The sequence below is a fragment of the Camelus dromedarius genome, chromosome 6 (assembly GCF_036321535.1).
Source record: "Camelus dromedarius isolate mCamDro1 chromosome 6, mCamDro1.pat, whole genome shotgun sequence".
NCBI classification, from domain to species: Eukaryota; Metazoa; Chordata; class Mammalia; order Artiodactyla; family Camelidae; genus Camelus; species Camelus dromedarius.
The window spans coordinates 48399658-48417509 of record NC_087441.1 but is presented as its reverse complement, the minus strand read 5'-3'; the positions used below and the strand labels follow the sequence as shown (position 1 = coordinate 48417509).

Genomic DNA, 17852 nt, shown 5'->3' with positions numbered 1-17852 from the left:
AAGTCATTAGTTTTCTTATTTTCAAGTTACCTAAAATCCGGTTGAAGGATTCGGGAGACCAAGTTCAAAAGAAGAAAAAAAAATCAACAAGATGCAGCATTAAGCCCTAGTCTAAAGCATATGCTTCCTCATAGAGGAAAGACTGCATTTAAAGCAGCATCAAACTTAGGCAGTGAATCAACAAAGAAGGAGAGTTCTGCCTGGTCCTGGGCTACTACCCCTTTAAATGCATCAGCCTCTCTGTGGGAGGTCTGGGGACAAGGGCTGCCTCCCAAAGTCACCTCATTCTCTGTCCTTACAATGCAGATGGGATGAGATTTGAAGAAGCTGCGCCCTTTCCCCTCCAGGTCAGCACCCTGCATCTCCCCCAGGCTGCCACTGACAGCAGACTCTCCCTAGCTGACAGCTGGTCACCGACCCAGCTGAAAGCAGTGGGTGGTCTTCCCTGCGCCTTGAGCCACAGGTCACCTCAGCGCCAGACCGGCCATCACCGCGCACAGTTAGCAGACTCCGTGGCCTCTGTCAAGGACGAGCGAGCGAGGCGGTGCAGAGTGGGGAGCAGCCTGCGGGCCCTGCCAGCCCACCCTGTCAGCCGTTAGTCTGAATCACATTCTTGGATAACTGAAGAGGGGTGGAATCTTAGTGGCTGAGGTCCAGCATCTTTAACAAATTTCAAAAAAATGGACAATGAAGGCAGCTCACAAGACAGAAAATAACGAGCTGTGTATATGCTGCTTAGGAACAGACTGCTTTTGTATTTTTGGCTTCTAAACATCTGGTTTTAGACCATTCTGGTTGTAATGATTATGAACCTTTGTTTACAATGTGGGTCCCATCCCTGGTTAACTTCTGTAGGTTAATCACACAAAGAAATGGCGAAGTTACTAGGAGACACCACAATTGTTCCTTTGGAAATTAGCCACCATGCTACACAATACACGTACATGCACGCACACACACGCGCACACGCACACACACCCACACACACACACCAAACCAATGCTCTTCTCTGGCTTCACAGGAGAGGCAGTAGCCCACCACGTGGAGAAAATAAGGGCTCCGTTTCAAATACAACATATTGAGAAGCAGAAATCGATACCCAGAGAAGGTTTTTCATAGCACTCATATTATATTTAATGAGTTGCTGTACAGAACCACCACAACTGAATGGAGTCCAGGATTCTCTAAGGGCTAATTGGCTTCATTCCTCCAGCATGCCAACAGAGTAGTTTCTGTTCTGTTTGGAAAACAGATGCTGGGGCCCAGATCAATGAATCAATAAGAACACATTGGCCATCCAATGGGTACCCAGTAGAAAGACCTTTGCTGCAAATTTAGAGGAAATATTTTCTGACTACACAGTCATCCCTATGTCCAAGATGCTTTGTTCAAATAGACACAGAAAACACATTTCTGTATAACCTTCAGCGCTCCCAACCTACCCAGAGTAAATACTCTTGAGTCTTTGTAGTTGTTTTATCAAATAAGAACCAATCATGATGTTTACTTCTCTGAACTGAAAGCCTTACAAAGCCCTTGTAAAATTACATGGACAAAAATGCTTTTATGCATCTTTTCTTGCAGGAGTTTATAAAGAGTAAATTTAGGTGATACAGTGTTTTAACAATGTAATACTATGCATCTTTTCTTGCAGGAGTTTATAAAGAGTAAATTTAGGTGATACAGTGTTTTAACAATGTAATACTATTGTTTAAAGGAATAAGTAAAGTTAGCATTCGAGAAAGAGATAAAACAAATCCTCAAATATCAAAGGTTTCGTATTTTCACATGTCGGATTGGAGGGGAATGCTATAAGCTTTCTTAGAGTCTTAATAGTTGATGGGTTTATTTTAGAAGAAAAACGGCTGACTATTCCTCCTCACTGTTGAAGACAGCATTTGACAGAGCTGGCTTATGCTAATACGTGAGGAATTCAGATAACTAACCACAGTCTGTACACATGTGACCTCAAAGATCACTTGCTTCAGTTGTTGAACATATACAAGTGAAGAAACTGAGGCCTGGAAAAGCTAGGACTAGCACAAAAGTATGCTACTTAAACAAACAACCTTTATTTATCTCACAGTCTCAGTGAGTTGGGAATAGGGTCACCACTTGCCTGGGTACCTCCGGCTCAGGGTCTCTTATGAAGTTGCAGCCTAGCTAAGCTGTCAGCCAGGATTGCAATCTCACTAGAAGACTCAACTGGGCGAGGGGGTGGGAGCAGGAGAGAAGAGCAGCCCACTGCCCACTCACTCATGTGGCTGCTGGCAGCCTGTGACTCCTTGCTGCTCGGGCTGCTGCCTCACAAGGTGGCAGCTGCTTCCCCCAGAGGAAGTGACCCAAGAGAGAGCAAAGCCAGTTCCAGGTAAGAGCCAGTCTTTTTATAACTTAATACTGGAATTGCTATTCCTCCACTTTTGCTGTACGCTATTCATTAGAAGCAAGTTACTAGGTCCAGCCCACACTGAAGGAGAAGAGATCACACAGAAGCCTGAACATGAGGGGGTGGGCATCACTGGTGGCCACCTTAGAGACCACAGCCTCTACAGGACCATAATCCAGGTCTCACTTCAAACCCAGTGTTCCTTCTACTGTCCTGTGTTGAATTATAACAGACAATGCCCTGTTATTAAAGGTTACTAAACACTGGATGAGATATTTTAGGAGACTGTAGAATCTCCATCTCTGGAAGTCTTTTACATTAGAACATTCTTTCATCTATTTGAGAAGGCTTAATTTTAATTTCTCTGGTAAATAAGTGCAGTACAAATGGTGTGGTATAGGCTGGGGTGTGAGTAGCTTTCCAGCTGAGTCATAAGTAGATGAGGCAACTAATTTTATTTTCTAGACCTAGTTTCCTTACCACCAAAAGCTGAAATTGGGCCTCCGTTTCTAAGTTCACTTCAAACTACAGCAAGTAATACGTCTCCAATTCTGGTACAACTTTAAAACAATGACTCTCATATCAGGTCATCTTCAGGACTGACCCTTCATATAAGTAAATTAAATAACTAACCCCAGGATTTGACATAAAGGCCAAAAAAGAACATTCTACACCAAAATATTTCTCTCTGGCTTGAATTTCTACATTAGATACTATTTTCTATTTGTTATTAAAAGCTTCTGCTAAAATGCAAATATGTTGCCTAGAATAACAAATTAAACTATCACCCCAAATTAATATTTAACTGAATTTGTCTCTCTTGTTAACTAACGTAGCAGCTGGTAAGAATCCAGGGAATGGGATTAAAAAAAACAACTCAGTTTTAATGAAAATGGATTTTTTTTCCAAAAAGGGTTTAGGGTTTGGAAAGATAGACTCAGATGAAGCTGTGTACCAGGGAGTGAAGAGGGCTGGTATCTTCAACAGTAAAATATGCAGATGGGCACATGGAATCATGAAGATAAATCTAGAGGAAATAAAACTACCAATACAGGCAGACTTCCGAGGATACCACCTCCCTTTAATCCCTCTAAGTGGAAGGTCTTTATTTCAAACAACACACTCAGACACCCATTTGGATACTGTCTCCAGCTACAGACCATCCACTCATTCACCTTGCTGTTTACTCTCTTTCAATATGATCCCTCCTGTGTATACTTCCATCTTTCTTCACATTGGATCCTAAGACTAATTCATAATGGTACTCCCCTACTCCTCTGAATTTCTTTGCCCTCCCCTCAGTTCTTCACTATCACACCCCCCCTCAAAAAAGAAACAACAACAAAAAAAACTCTGAATGAACCACCCTGTTTACCTTGTCCAGACCTACACCTATGCAGCCGAATGATGCTAGAGAAAAACAAAATAGTGGATATGCTGGCTTCACTATAAACTCCTGATGACCAAAAGGCCCACTCAACCCCGCCAAGCTAGCCAGCTTCCTATAGCTCTGAACACTCCAAACCACCTCTAGTATCAGGAATTTTGAATATGCAGGTCTCTCTGCCTAGAACTTGCCCACCACGTCTTTTTAACCTTCCAGTTTCTGTCTGAACATCCCTATGTGAAAGAAGGTCTCTCTAGCCCTATGTATACACCACCTCCATCTCTCCATTCAGTTAAAATCTTGTATAGCATCTGTCTGTTTCCTTCATCGCACTTAGTCACAGTTAGTAATTACACGCTGACTTGTTTGTCATCTACTTATCAACTGTCTCCCACTCTAGACTGTAAGCCCCATGGGGACCCCAGACTGTGACTGGTTAACCATTTACATCATGCACACTAGGCTAGGACACATTACATATTCAGTAAATACTTGTTGAATGAATGAATGAACAAAGTAATGTAGAGTCTTTCTTTTCTTGTCCAGGAGTTGCCCTCACTACATATCGTCAGAATTCTTGAAGCTTCTCTTTCCATTTGTTTCTTCACTTCATCAGTATTCTTTTAAACACAGAGATTTCTAATGGAAACGCTGGCACCAATGGCTTCAGCAGCATAAATGGCATCAGCAGCTGACATGGACCCTACTGTTGCCACTGGCAACAATTAAATTAGCTATATAAAACCTACACGAGAGCTGCAGCATCCATTCAGTTAAATAACCACTCAGTCTTTCAGCAAACATAATACTGACCTGTGTGACTGTGCTTTTAGTACATGAGCAAGTGCTGAGCATTGTCTGCCCAAGACAAGGCATTAACACAGCTCCTGCCTCCCATTTCCACTGTTGCTTAAAAGGGTTGCCTAATTAATTGATTTTATTGAATCTCTACCAAGGCACATTTATTCCTTAGTAAGCTAATGAAAAAAGCAGAGGTGCTACTTTTGTAAAATCCAAGAAAGGGGTTGCAGAGGTCCTGTTTTCCACTATATATCATTGTAAATAAAGGTATAGTTGACATGATTATTGACTGCTTAATGCCAAGAGATAGACATGAGCACGTCTGTAGATCTCTGTGCTCAAAGAAAGGCATTTTATCTGAACCAGCAGAATATTCTCACCCCCTTCCATCTGTAAATGCGTTCGCTCTCTCCTGACCACACTGGCAGCATGCACTTTGTAAAAGCAAAGAGCAAGTATAGGAAGTGCTCTTCTAGAAAGGTAGGGGAGTTTAGGGAATGAAGCAACTAGCACTGGTACAATCCTCCACAGCTGATAAAAGCTGCCTGATACTTTGCGTGGACCGATGCTTGTCCCAAAATATACCTATGTACACATTACTAGCCTATTTTGCAGATGAGGAAATTGAATCTCAAGGAGTGATGACCTACTAGATTTTACACAGCTAAGAAGCCCAAATCAACACTCTTGGAGGCAAAAATCTGTAGTATGGTTAAATAACCCAAACAAGAAAGTAAAAAGGCTTAAACAAAAGCAATAGACATAGAAATGGAAATAAGGATAAAAGAACAGACTTGAGCAGGATCTACAGAATTGTGCGACTTGTGACTGATTCAAGGCAGAGTGAAGGATGTGGTTTCTGATCCAGGCAGTCAGGCTGTTGTGTCATTCCTCAGAATAGAGAGGAAAGAAGGGCATCCTGAGGCAAGTCAGAAGTAGAGAGGAAAGGGGGAGAGACAAGTGACATATTTAGGTTGGAACATTTGAACATGGGATGCCTTTGGTATGTGGTACGTGCAAGCAGAGTCAGATACTGGAGTCTAACTCATAAGAAAGGTATTAAGAAGGTCAACAACGTAACCCACTGTCAGGGAGTGACATAAGGGTTTGCACTGAGAAGTTTCATTGGAATTTGCAACCGGGAGACTATAGGTCACCTTGAAGAAAGGAATTTCACTCACTGAGAGGTACAATCCAGACTGTGGTAAAACCAAGAGGTAGGTACAAGGAGGGCAGACTAATTTCCCAACAATTTTGACTATAAAGAGAAAACATACTGAATGTGTAATAGCTAGAAAGAAATGTAGGGTTAAAATAATGGTGATTTGTTTTTTTTAATTATTCATTCTAAAGTAATGACATCCAAAAGAGCTATAAAAATAGTACAAAGTATCCCCATATACTCTTCACCCAGATTCTCCAAATGTTAACAATTTATTACATGTGCTTTACTGTGTGTGTATATTTAAGTTTTCTGAATCATGTGAGAGTAAGTTGCAGACACGATGCCCCTTTAACTGCAATATTCTAAATATTTCAGTATGTATTTACTAAAAAACAATAGCATTTTAGTACATAACAGTACAATTACCAAAATCAGGAGTGAAGAGGCTGTGGGAGGACAACATCAAATGAGAATAATGATACAGGGAATGGAGTGTTTCAGGGAAGGGAGGCAGATGACTAGCAACACAAAAGGAAACCGATGGTCCTGGCAGAGGTCTTTTTGTCTTACTGTTTCCAATCTGTAGCGATGTCTAGATCTATTAGATCTGTTTCCTGCACCCCTGCCCCCCACCTCCACGCTGCTCAACAGCCAAGATGTAAAAACAACTGTGATGATACAGAGTTGAAAGATTTTAGGTGAGTTAAATAGATATATGGAGGAGATAAGTGAGAGAGTAAAATTTTAAAAATAATGAAATTATAAGCAATGAGATCATGGCATCTGCTCCGGCTAGAGAACGTTGTAAAAACAAAAGAAGCTGATGATGAAGAAAAATTGAAGGGTCGAGGCCCTAGAAGTTCAGAGCTTTGAGAAGAGGCAGAGAGGAGGAAGGGAAGTGAGATGGTTGAATGATGGAGGTTAGGTTCAGAGAATGGAATCCCGGAGTTTCAGACTGAGGTGTAGCATTTCTAGGTGACGGCAGCATCTTCTCATTTAGTACACGGCATGTCAGGTTTCAAACTTGGTCCAGCCAGAAAAGATGTAACACTTTATTGACCCAGAGGTAGCAACTATCAAACCATCATCCAGAACTCAGCCGGCACCCAGAAGGTGAGCAAAAAATGCCTATGAGCGGCAGTGGAAACAGATGAGAATTTATACACCAACTTCATTCCTTCGACCAGATCTCAGCTCCTGCCTCCCAAACACAGAAAATGTTTTCCCAAGGCCATATTATGTGCTAGATACATTGTCTCACTTCTCAGTCTCTGATTTCCAATTATAACCCACATAAGAGAGAAGATAGAACCATGTTGTAAAGTAAATACAGGAACTCCCAAAATACACCAACATGATATGGCCTCAGGAAAAAGTAAAGATCCCTCATTGGGCCTTAAAGATAATCTTACTAAAGCAAGAACAGTAGAACTCATCTCCATTCTGTTGGTCCTGAGCCACCTAGAAATGGTTAAACCACACTGAGTGTACTCCGGTCAGCAAATATTGAAAATATGCACTATATTTCAAAAGATTTCCATGTTAAAGAGTAAAACAGAAAGTGCATTTAGTGCTTTAAAAGATAATAAATTTCAGTGATTTGTGATAGTCACTCCTGGAGAACACTGTGAATTTCCTTGAGACCAAATATAACGACAAAAGAACAGAGTTCAATGTAATGATCATTGGATATTTTCCAACATGCAGGCACTAAGCCAGGTCCTTAATATGTTTTATTTCTTGTAATTCTTACAACAGCACCCCGAGTGCTATAGTTTTCCCAATTTAATGTCTGAAGAAACCAGAGCGTTAAAGGGGTTAATCTGCTTGAAAATGACAAAGTCAGAATTGGAACCCAAGCTCCCTGGCTCTAAAAGCTGTTTCCTTAACGACTATATTGCTGTGACAAACCTCCTGGTCCTTAAAAAGTATCCAACATAGGCAAATTCCAAGATAAGCAAGAACTTACACATTTTTCTGTTAATGTTTTTTACACTAAGTATATTAATATGGTTGACATATACAAATGCAGTCTAAATATTTAATTTGGGATAACTGTAGCCACAAGGTGACAAAAAATATGACACTGTTTATAGCTCTGATATTTTTGAATTTGCAAACTTTCCACTTTATACCTCTTCAGGAAAAATTGCATTAATACATGATACAGCATAATCATTAATGATATAAATGGTATTAGATCAACAGACCTAATCCTTGGCAAAAACAAGATTAAGTCCTTAATGCATTGTTTCAGTGGTTGATCTTAGCCAAAGACGAGGAATCAAAAATGGTGTAGAGGATTTTTACTATGTCTTTTGGAAATAGCCTACCAAGGCCTTTATAAAAAATGGAATGGAAGCAAAATTATAACTTTAATTTTTATATTCCTTCATATTAATTAAAAGGTAAGAAACCATGAATGATTTGGGCTCAAAGAGACAGTTACTGGTCATTTCTTATGCTATATCCATGTTCTATTTACCAGAATAGCATTTTTGTCCTTTTCTCCTTCACAAAACTATAGAGCCCTGTAAAATGGAGAGCCACAAAGACTCCTGTTCAGACACCAGTTATTATTCAGTACCTTCCCTGAAGTTCTGCTAGTTCACCCTATTTTTATATTACAACATTCCTAATATTCTCATCCAGGCTTTTGTAATGATCAGTCTAAATTTGCCAAGCTAGAGCATAGTTTTCAACTATGGCGAAACATCAATGAACCCAGAAAACTCATTTTGCATGTGTGCCAAGTGTCACAGAATACCCGATGGGTTATTGGATTATTAGCCAAGAGGGAGGGATGAGGGCAGAGAAAGAGGGGGAGAGAAAATGGGTATCACGCTACCCAGATCCACAAGTCCCTTCCAGGCGGCTGCTTGATTAGGTAGAAATCCTGGGCTAAAACAAAGGTTCCATCCCCCGATGTTAAAACAGTTCCTCAGTTTAGAAATGTCAACCAAACCAACTGTTGGGGGCTGCTTAAGTAAACAAAAAAGGTTCTGTTCGCCACATTTAAATTGATTATTTTGATATTAAAGGAACACAACCATTGCTATTAGGTAGGATTTTCTATTTGATTTTCATTTACAAGGCATTTGGTATGGGGGAGCATGGGTGTATGCACTTAATATTTTAATAAATGATCATGATACTATTTAAAGCTAATTTTCTCAGCCTCAGACTTAATCTTAGCATTTTTAAGGAAATTATAATGACCGATGAAATCTTAAGACCATGAAGCAGTTTGCCTGTTTGTCGGTAGGAAGCTGTCTTAGAGCAACCCCTAGTGGCTCCTTAGATTCTTCAAATAAACTCTAGGATCCAGAAGGAGCGGTTTAAAAATGCACCTTTCCTAAGAAATGCTAAGATGTAGCTATTTAGGAAAATGCACACTCTCTGCTTTTTCACGCTTCTTAAACGTGTTTAATTTCTGCGTGGTACAAACTGAATCTAAAACGCTGACTTCTGTAAATCTGGTGATTCTATCACATGGTTAGTCTATTTGCAAATCCAAAGAAGGTGTGGAAATTTTGCACAAATACATTACTCGATCACCAAAAATGACTCCATGAAAAGCCACTGGTAATGAGAGGCTAACTAAAAATTTCAAATAACTTTTGTAACTGCTAGGGAAAGATTTAGTAAAATATTTTTAAATCATCAAAAACCGTAAGGTCAATTTGAACCAAAATGTTATTACATGAGGATCTCTAGAAATGATTGTGTTTGTTTTATGTACTTGGCAGGAGGATTCAGAAACAAGCCTTAGAATTCTGTGAAAAATCTATTACTCCTCAGAATTTGGTGGTGAGTTTAAAATCCTTTTTTGTCATGTGTGATATTGAAATCCCTTCACCTTTTCCAATATTATCATCATAACTGGAGAAATTCTACTGTAATCATTTGCAGTGTCTGTGGAGGTCTGCCAGATTACAATCTTCAAATTGATTCAAGAAATGTTGATATTTATACCATTCCCCAGTCATGTTACAATCAATGTCAGCAGCATGAATTTGTGAGGTTTTTATTTTATGTTCTTGTCAAAATCTCTGTCGCAAAAATGAGACGGAAAAAGTTTAATGCTTTATGCGCTCTCTGAGAGATGATAATAACCCTGGCTTCTCTGACCTCCTCGGTGTTTCAAAATTTAGTGGCTGATTCATTCTCCTTACTCCTTTTGCAGCCTCAGCAGCCTGAGAAGCCAAATCATCAACCAATCAAAATGCAGAGTATAAAAATGGTCCAGGGCCTTCTCTCTTGCTATCAACCAGGCTTGCAGCACATCTCTGATCTCTCCACGGGCAGGAGGGTGATGGTAGGCACATAATTTAAACCTTTCACAATGACACTTTAAACATAACAGAGAGCAAACAACACTAGCACTTCTTTCAAAAACATACAATATTTGCTGGGGTTCACAAGATACCGTATATGAAAGCCAGGGGTGTTTAACACAAGTCCAGTTACAAATTGTGTATCCCTCAATTCACTGCAGTGCCTACAATGTGTGGCCTGGCCAAAGGTGTTTTCCATCTCTGCTTATCTCACAGTTGTTTTATTCAATGACTGCTTATGTGAAATACCAATGCCAGAATCATGGATTTATAGCATTTAGAGAAACAGAGCAACTACATAGAGACTCCACTTTATCATAAGCTGCTGGAAGCCACTGCTCACATTAGTAAGGAATTCTTGATGGAATATTCTATATTTCCCAACAACCTTATCCTGTTACCCATAAATACAGGAAAAGAAGTTTCTTCACCAAGGCCCAGTTTCTTCCACCCAGGACCGCAGGTCGAGGCCCTTTGCTGCCTACTTACGTCTCCCTCCTTACACTGATTCAGGGGCATTCTTTTCACAGTGTCATAGCCCAATTTCCAGGCTACTCTGCATTAGTCTTCCAAAAAGTCAACTGAAAACAATTTGGGGAAGTAAACTCAAAACTTATCACTAATTTCTTTTGTTAAGTAGGATGAGTCATTGGCTTAACTACATAAAATCAATCATGGTTGATTACACAGCAGGTGTCATTTGTCCAGCTGCTGCCCATTTGCCTTCTACTATCTAACATACATTTGCTTTTATACCAAACTATTTCATGACTTGAGTATGAAAGCATTTGGATTGTAATGTAAATCTAAATGGTAAATAATATTAGTTTCCATCCTTGCTAAAACCCAGAAGTAGAACATGTTACCCTAGCATTTTCATGAATGCACACCTCGGCATATGATTTGTAAGTTTAACATAAAAAATGCATCAATACAACCATAATGTTAATTTCCTTAATTTACACAAACTGCTTAAAATCAGTGTCCACACTTGGTTATACTACAAAGTGATGTTCCCAAGATTAATTCCTTATAGTCAGGAACAGTAAGTATATACTGAGAGAACTAAGCCTGTTTAAAAAGCTCCAAATGGGTTTAGTGTTCTGCATTTAGAGAAGCCCTAGTAAAATAGCCGAAAGAAACACCAAACAGTCCTAAAGAACATCTATTGAATTCATACTCTCCAGGCAATGCGTTCTAAAATGCAGAATTTCATCAGTTCTGAACTGAAAAGATTGATCTGCTTGTCATGTTGAATAGACTCTAAAAGTAGTTTAAGCAACAATTGACCCCGAGCACAGTACTAGCCGAGTCTTCTGGGCATCAGGCTGAAGGCAGCTCCAGATTTTCTAAGATAACTAAAATCATCTCTGTTGTGAAAAACAGCCAAGCGGCTCACAACAGACTGCAATGCTCAAGAGGATTTTCATAATTATGGCTAAGAGAAATGAGATTTACCGGAAGCTGCACTTACATCAGTATGGCAGTGTTTTTCCCCACAATTCCTTATGCTTAAAAAAAAAAATCAATTCCATCCACTTTTCATAATTCCATTTGCTTCCCTTTTTTCTCTCTGCATACCAGCCACTAAATTTGAGTCGTATTACAAAAGGCAACCATGAAAATGTTTTTATTAGTAGTTAATCTGTTTCCACAACTGAGTTGTAATTTTTATCAAATATTGCACACTCCACTCATCAAAAGGACGCAGGAACGTGCTAGAATTCACAGGCTTTAGTCACCGATGAAATGTTGAGGTGAGATTTGAGGGCACACGGCAGGTACAACAGTAACAAGCAAAAATGCATTCTCTAAATGAAGGGGAATGCTCCACGCGAGCTATGCACCAGGTGTGAGCAGAACACTAAACACACCCTTGTACTACGTCGGGAAGTGTTACGTTAAGAACATAAGCCACACACAGTTACACGCCTTTATACGAAGCACCTCACCCTCCTCTTTGTCTAGTCTAGAACCAGTTTCCTCTTCCTGCTCTTTCAGCTCCTTATGAAGGGACTTACTCACTCTGCAGGTGAGCTACCTGAATGAACAAAGGAAGAGCAGGAACGACGCAGCCATTTTGCAGCTGATACACAGTGTTGCTGATTGGCCAACTCACCTGGTGGGTGCGAAGCAACCGCCAGGGCTGCAGTTGATGATCTTCCTGGATCCTCCTTCAGCCTCGCTGACTCCTGAAGCAGGTGTCCCGGTTTAACTCTCTGACAGAGAGCCCCAGCTTCTGCAGGTCATACTCATCAGTAAAGTCAGAGGAACCAGGAGTAAACCTGTGAGTGCCAGCCTGCTCCTGATCTTCCCTTCCTGGCTGCCCACCTTGTGGACACCAAGCCTCACCAGCAGGTATGAAGACAACAGCCTTACAGAGAATGTTAAACCAGCCCCACAAATTTGTGAGCCAGTTGCCTGCAACAAAAACAAAAACAAATTTGTAAATATATCTACATACACATATATAGCATTTCTACACATAATATAGAATAAATATATCTGTATTATGTACTGTACTTCTGTAATTAAATCCTGATGGATACAGAATTTGGTCTGAAAAAAACCTCATCCAGATAATAAATTTGTTGTTGAATATTTTAGTGACATTCAACTCTTGGAGTAATTTCGTGTTCAGGCTGAATAGGATTCCTACAGTCTTCAAGACTAGCTCTTCTCACCTTAACTGAGATCCCAGGGGTCATGTTATAGCCATGATCCAAGGACTGGAGCACTAATGTTTGAAAGCACATAATTTTCAAAGGCAAAAGAGGCTTTGGTGAATACCCAAGCACAGAATGCAAACTTCCCCTATAAAGACAGTAACTAATCAGAAATGAATGGTGGGCCCACCCTTATGGAAGATAAGTTTAAGCAAGAAAAATTGCAGTTGACTGAGTCTTCTATTCTGAGCTCTTTTGGTGCCTTATATAGTAATTAGGTAGTAAAAATTAGAAGATGAGGCAAATGTAGCCATTTAGTAAAAAGTTACAGAAAGCATACAGAGAGATAAAGCTATCATTTCAACACACTGCTCTGAATATGAATAACTGTTGTTTCTGCTTTTTTTAAATTTATTTTTTTCTTTTTTCTATTGAAGTATAGTCCATTACAAAGTGTCAATTTCTGGTGCACAGCATAGTGTCTCAGTCATGCATATATATACATATATACGTTTTCTTACTCTGTCATTTTTCCTTCAGAGCACATCATATTGGCTCATTTTTACAAGTATCAGTTAGGAACATTAGCTTGATTTTTTACCAAAACGCAGTAACTTTCCAGTAACTTTCAATGATGTTACAGATCTTACCAGCAGCAACTTAGTCCTTTCCATATCTGTCATTTTTCTAGGAGTTTGTAACTTGACAGTGATATTTCTGTTTCTTAAACTCAGTGAGCAATAGTTCTCCAACTGTTTTATAACTTATTTTCAAAAATTAAATTTGTTAATTTTTAATCTATACAAGTTAAACAGAAAACAATTTCATTCAATATGGCTCCAGCCCAGACAAATTCTGTGTAAACAATATTTTGAGAATTTTACTGTTCTGATTAGACCATGCCATAAACTACACTGAGTCCAGCATATTTCGGAGAAAAAAAATTGCCCTTCTCCTCAAATTTAATTTTCCCTTTTTTTGTTTGGAACACATTGCATTATAGACAAAATTCATTTTAGAATGCATCTAATTCTTAAGCATGAAACTAGCTGTCTTTTCGAAGACCCTTCCATCTCATTCCTTATTAGATTATTATACTATCACAAGCTCTTTTGGTCATACCACTACAACATGACTTTCCTCTAACCCGCCATGTTGCCATTATCCTGATTAAAAAGAGAATATGAGGAATTAAAGTTTACTTTTGATTCTAATGCTCTGACAATCAATCAAGCTCGTCTCCTTTTTGACTACTTTTATTAGAATTTTATACCAATATGGCTACTCTGAAGCTGAGTTTATTTTATATTCCACTTTCTCCATTAGTCAATTTTATTGTAAATATATCTTCCTGATGTTTCTGTAATAAAGAATGCTCCACCTGGAGATGTAGTTTATCCAAATTCAGATTAGAGCATTGTTCGGTCTTACATTATTTGGCACAGCCTCTGCATTATTAAATTACAGCTTTTTTCCCCCTAACATACTTAGCATTTACACTGTAAAAGTTCAGATTGTTCTTTTTAAGAAAAAGAAATTATTCCTCAATGTCAGCCAACAACCAAAGTAAAAATACAAAAATCTATTAAAGGGGAAAAGAAAGAAGTAGTGATATTATTAAAGATAAAGAGAAAATGTGAGTCATTATCTAGTCATTTGATGTGAGGGCATTGGTGTCCAGATGTCATAAAATCAGGAACACAGCAAGCATTAGTCTTCAACATTCTCACGTTTCTTACCTCCTACTTAATTTTTAATAATAGTTGGGAAACAATCTGATATTTCAGAAGTCTCAGTTGGAAGAATTCAACTTTTCTATTCATGCTGTAATGCCTATCTCCAGCTAAAGGGAAAAAAAATACAGACCTTCTGTTATTAAAACTGAAGCCTTTTTTGCGGGGAGGATGGGGAGTGCCATATCTTCAGTGTTTCCTAGCCATGCAAGTTGTATGTAAAATCCACCCAGCAGTCCAACCAGGAGATGGAATTCTGGGAATATACCCAGCCGCTTCACAGAGGTGATCTAAGCAAACCATCCTCTTCAATCTGACAGGCAGCACCTTCACTGGTTCTGAACACCACAGCCTTAGAGTCACTGCAGACTCTTATTAAGATGTCCAATGTGCTTGATTAAATTAGCACCTTTATTCTCAAGAATAAAATCCCAACTCTGAGAATTCAAATCAAAACAACATCAAACAATAACATCCTTCACAACAGGCACTTTGAAGAATACAGTAATGTAGAAGACACATTCACTGCCTTCATGCCAAATTTAAGGAAACAGAACATATATGTTTTCCAACTTAGGCTATACTAGCAGCAGGAACACACTAGGCTTTATTTCTATAATTATTGTAAGAATAAAGAAAAAGATAATTACTGTAGAAGAACCAACTAGCAATGTGGAAAATAAGCAATGAAGATATACAGAGAGCAGAGAAAACAAATTGGTTTGGGATCATTAAGAAAGGCTTAGTAACAGTGAAGCTTGAATTGAACCTATAAATGTGGTAAAACTGAGATTAGAAGGATGAACAGGGTTTTATAGGAAGATGGAAAGAAAGAGGTAAAGGCATGATGGTAGGGAGCCCCCAAGTTTTCAGTGTATAAAACCATCCCATTTATTTCCTGCTCATGTAACACGTCAGTGCAGATATTCCTGGTTGGTGTCTTTCCTCCCTACATAATTCAGGTTACTAGGGTCATTCCATCTGTTCCTCAAGGCCTCAGAGTCTTCTCATCCAGCCAACAGAAGAAAAGAAAGAGTCCGGGCAAGACATACCCACTTCTCAAGCACCTTGCCTGGAACAAACACACCACTTCTACTCACACTCCACTGGTAAGTAATAGATAACAACTAAACCTGGATTCAAGCAGACACTGAATAATGTAGCCCCTGCCTCGGCTGTCGCTTCTTGGTGAGAACTCTAGGCTTTAAAGTAGGAACATTAATTTTGTTGGGCTGCTCTCTATCTCTATCACACCATACCTGCCAAGGAGGAACAGAAGGTAAAATGCTCATCTTTTGCAGTCACCCAATGCAAGAGAGTCTTAAAGGTGCTGTAACAGGTTAGAATGCACAGCTGGAGAAGATTCTAAGTCAGAGAATAAAATAATCAAAGCAGCATTTAAAAAGAAAAAACATGCAGCAGTACCCAGCAGGATTGCAAGTAGAGTGAATATTTTCCAGAACAGACAGGAAGGCTGGCACAGGATATGGAAAACCCTGGGAAGAATTTGAGATACATTCCTAAGTAATAAACGAAGTTGGTGCATGATTAGAATGGGAGTTGGAGGATGAAAAGGCAGACAAAGGACAGAGGGAAGTAAAAGAAAATGCAAACTTACACGACAGTACCCCTCAGTGCCACCGAATTCAGGTCCGGCTGCTCACTGCTTCAGAGCCAGTGCTCAAGAGACAAATGCTGGCAGGAACAGAAAGGTTGCTTTATTCGGGAGTCCAGCAACCTGAGGAGAAGGCAGACTTTTGTCCTAGAATCAACTCCAAAGATTCTGCTCAACCACCAAAGTTTTTAAAGGAATAATGGGGAAGTAATCTCAGTTAACCACTGAGGTAGAGAGTCAGATTCATCACCATTTCCCACTGTGCACAGACCTGCTGGCCCTTGTGATCATTCTTTAGATGCTATCTTGTTCACACAGTTTGTTCTTGGGATTACTGAAGGGGAAGCTGCAAAAATGACCTAGTCATCAATCAATTACTTATTCTTCATTTTTACTTTTTTAATCTAAAGAAAGAATCTACAGGTTTAGGTGAGGCATTGTGTGGTCAAAAGATTTGAAAGGTGTGCTTGGGCCAGAGGTTAGTTAAAATATAGCTTTGCTAAAGTGACAAGACAAAGGGCCTCCTGCCGAGGGCTGCTTCCTACAAAGAGCCACCTCCTGCCAAGAGCCACTTCTTGCAAAGAGCTGCTTACAAGTCCCCACTATCAGACATCATTCCATTTCTATGGGATTATGACGAAGATCCAAATTCTTCATACTGGTACAGGGTGCTGTATTATTACAGTGGAAGATGTCAACATGAGTCTGTAGCATCTCTTTGCTGACAATTTTACTTGTTTGCTTACATATGCAGGCAGAACAAGCCACAGTTATTTTGATGCCCACAAAGATACAGATCACTATGAGCAACAGAGTTAATACCATTCTCTTGATTCTCTCGAGGCCGGTTCTTGGAATTGCGCTGGCCATAGACTCAGTGCTGCTCAAGATGGAGCAGCTGATGTCATGGCTACAGTCTGGTCATCATACAGTTAGTTCACTTCCCTCTGGTGGTAGTTATAGTACATGGAAAACAACTCAGAATGTGCATGACACTGTAAGATTCTGTGACTTGGTTGTCCTCATCATTAACTGCTTTAGCCTGCTCTTTTGTGGCTCAGGGAGGCCTGGGAGACTTCAGCTTTTCTATAAACAAGAAGCAAGGGACATGGAGGGCCTTTGTACTTGGGGGGGAGGGGCACAGGGCCCAGTTTCATTAGGACAAGTTGGAAGTAATTTTAGAGAGAAGAAGATGAGTCCAGGAATATGTTCAAGTGCTCCCTGGGAGCCTGTACATGGAGCAGTCCAGCTGGTGGTCGCACAGGGCAAGATGAAGATAAGAAAGCACCAGGAGAAGAGGCCTGGGTCCTGACCCTCACCACTGTGCAGTTTTTCCAAGATTGCTATAGTATCTGCAAGAGGCAAATGAACTATTCCGGGACATGGCAAATCCATTCTTTTTGCCCGTCTACTCAGTCGATACCAATCGCCACAGCCAAATTGATCTGGCTACAACTCACATCAATTCTTAGAAGACTGAAAGAAATGGATTGGGTGTGCCATAGGCCAGCCATTTCACATCCTCAGACATGCCCTATTCTGCCTCAAGAGTTATTAGACCCATGGAAGAGGAATTCAAGGTCCCCGCCCTGTTCATTTTTTTCAGGCTCTAATATCACATTTTTTTTTTGAAGGTTCCATCACTGCCTAAGTAATTTTGCTGTGAAAATTAAGAATCAATTTGCTTCCATTTTTTTTTAAGTCAAACCAATAATATTTGAGTACCTTCCACATGCAAGGTTCAGTCTTGGATAAAGTGAAG

At 39.7% G+C, this 17852-nt stretch overlaps 1 long non-coding RNA gene across 3 annotated transcripts in view; it reads right to left on the bottom strand.

The window, feature by feature from the left end:
- Positions 1 to 17852, bottom strand: part of LOC116154360 (uncharacterized) — a 676189-nt gene that overhangs the window by 569511 nt on the left and 88826 nt on the right. For all 3 annotated transcript variants that reach the window (XR_010381289.1, XR_010381288.1, XR_004138228.2), the window contains exon 2: positions 12196 to 12497. This is a non-coding gene — a long non-coding RNA (uncharacterized LOC116154360). The remainder of the gene's footprint in view (positions 1 to 12195; positions 12498 to 17852) is intronic.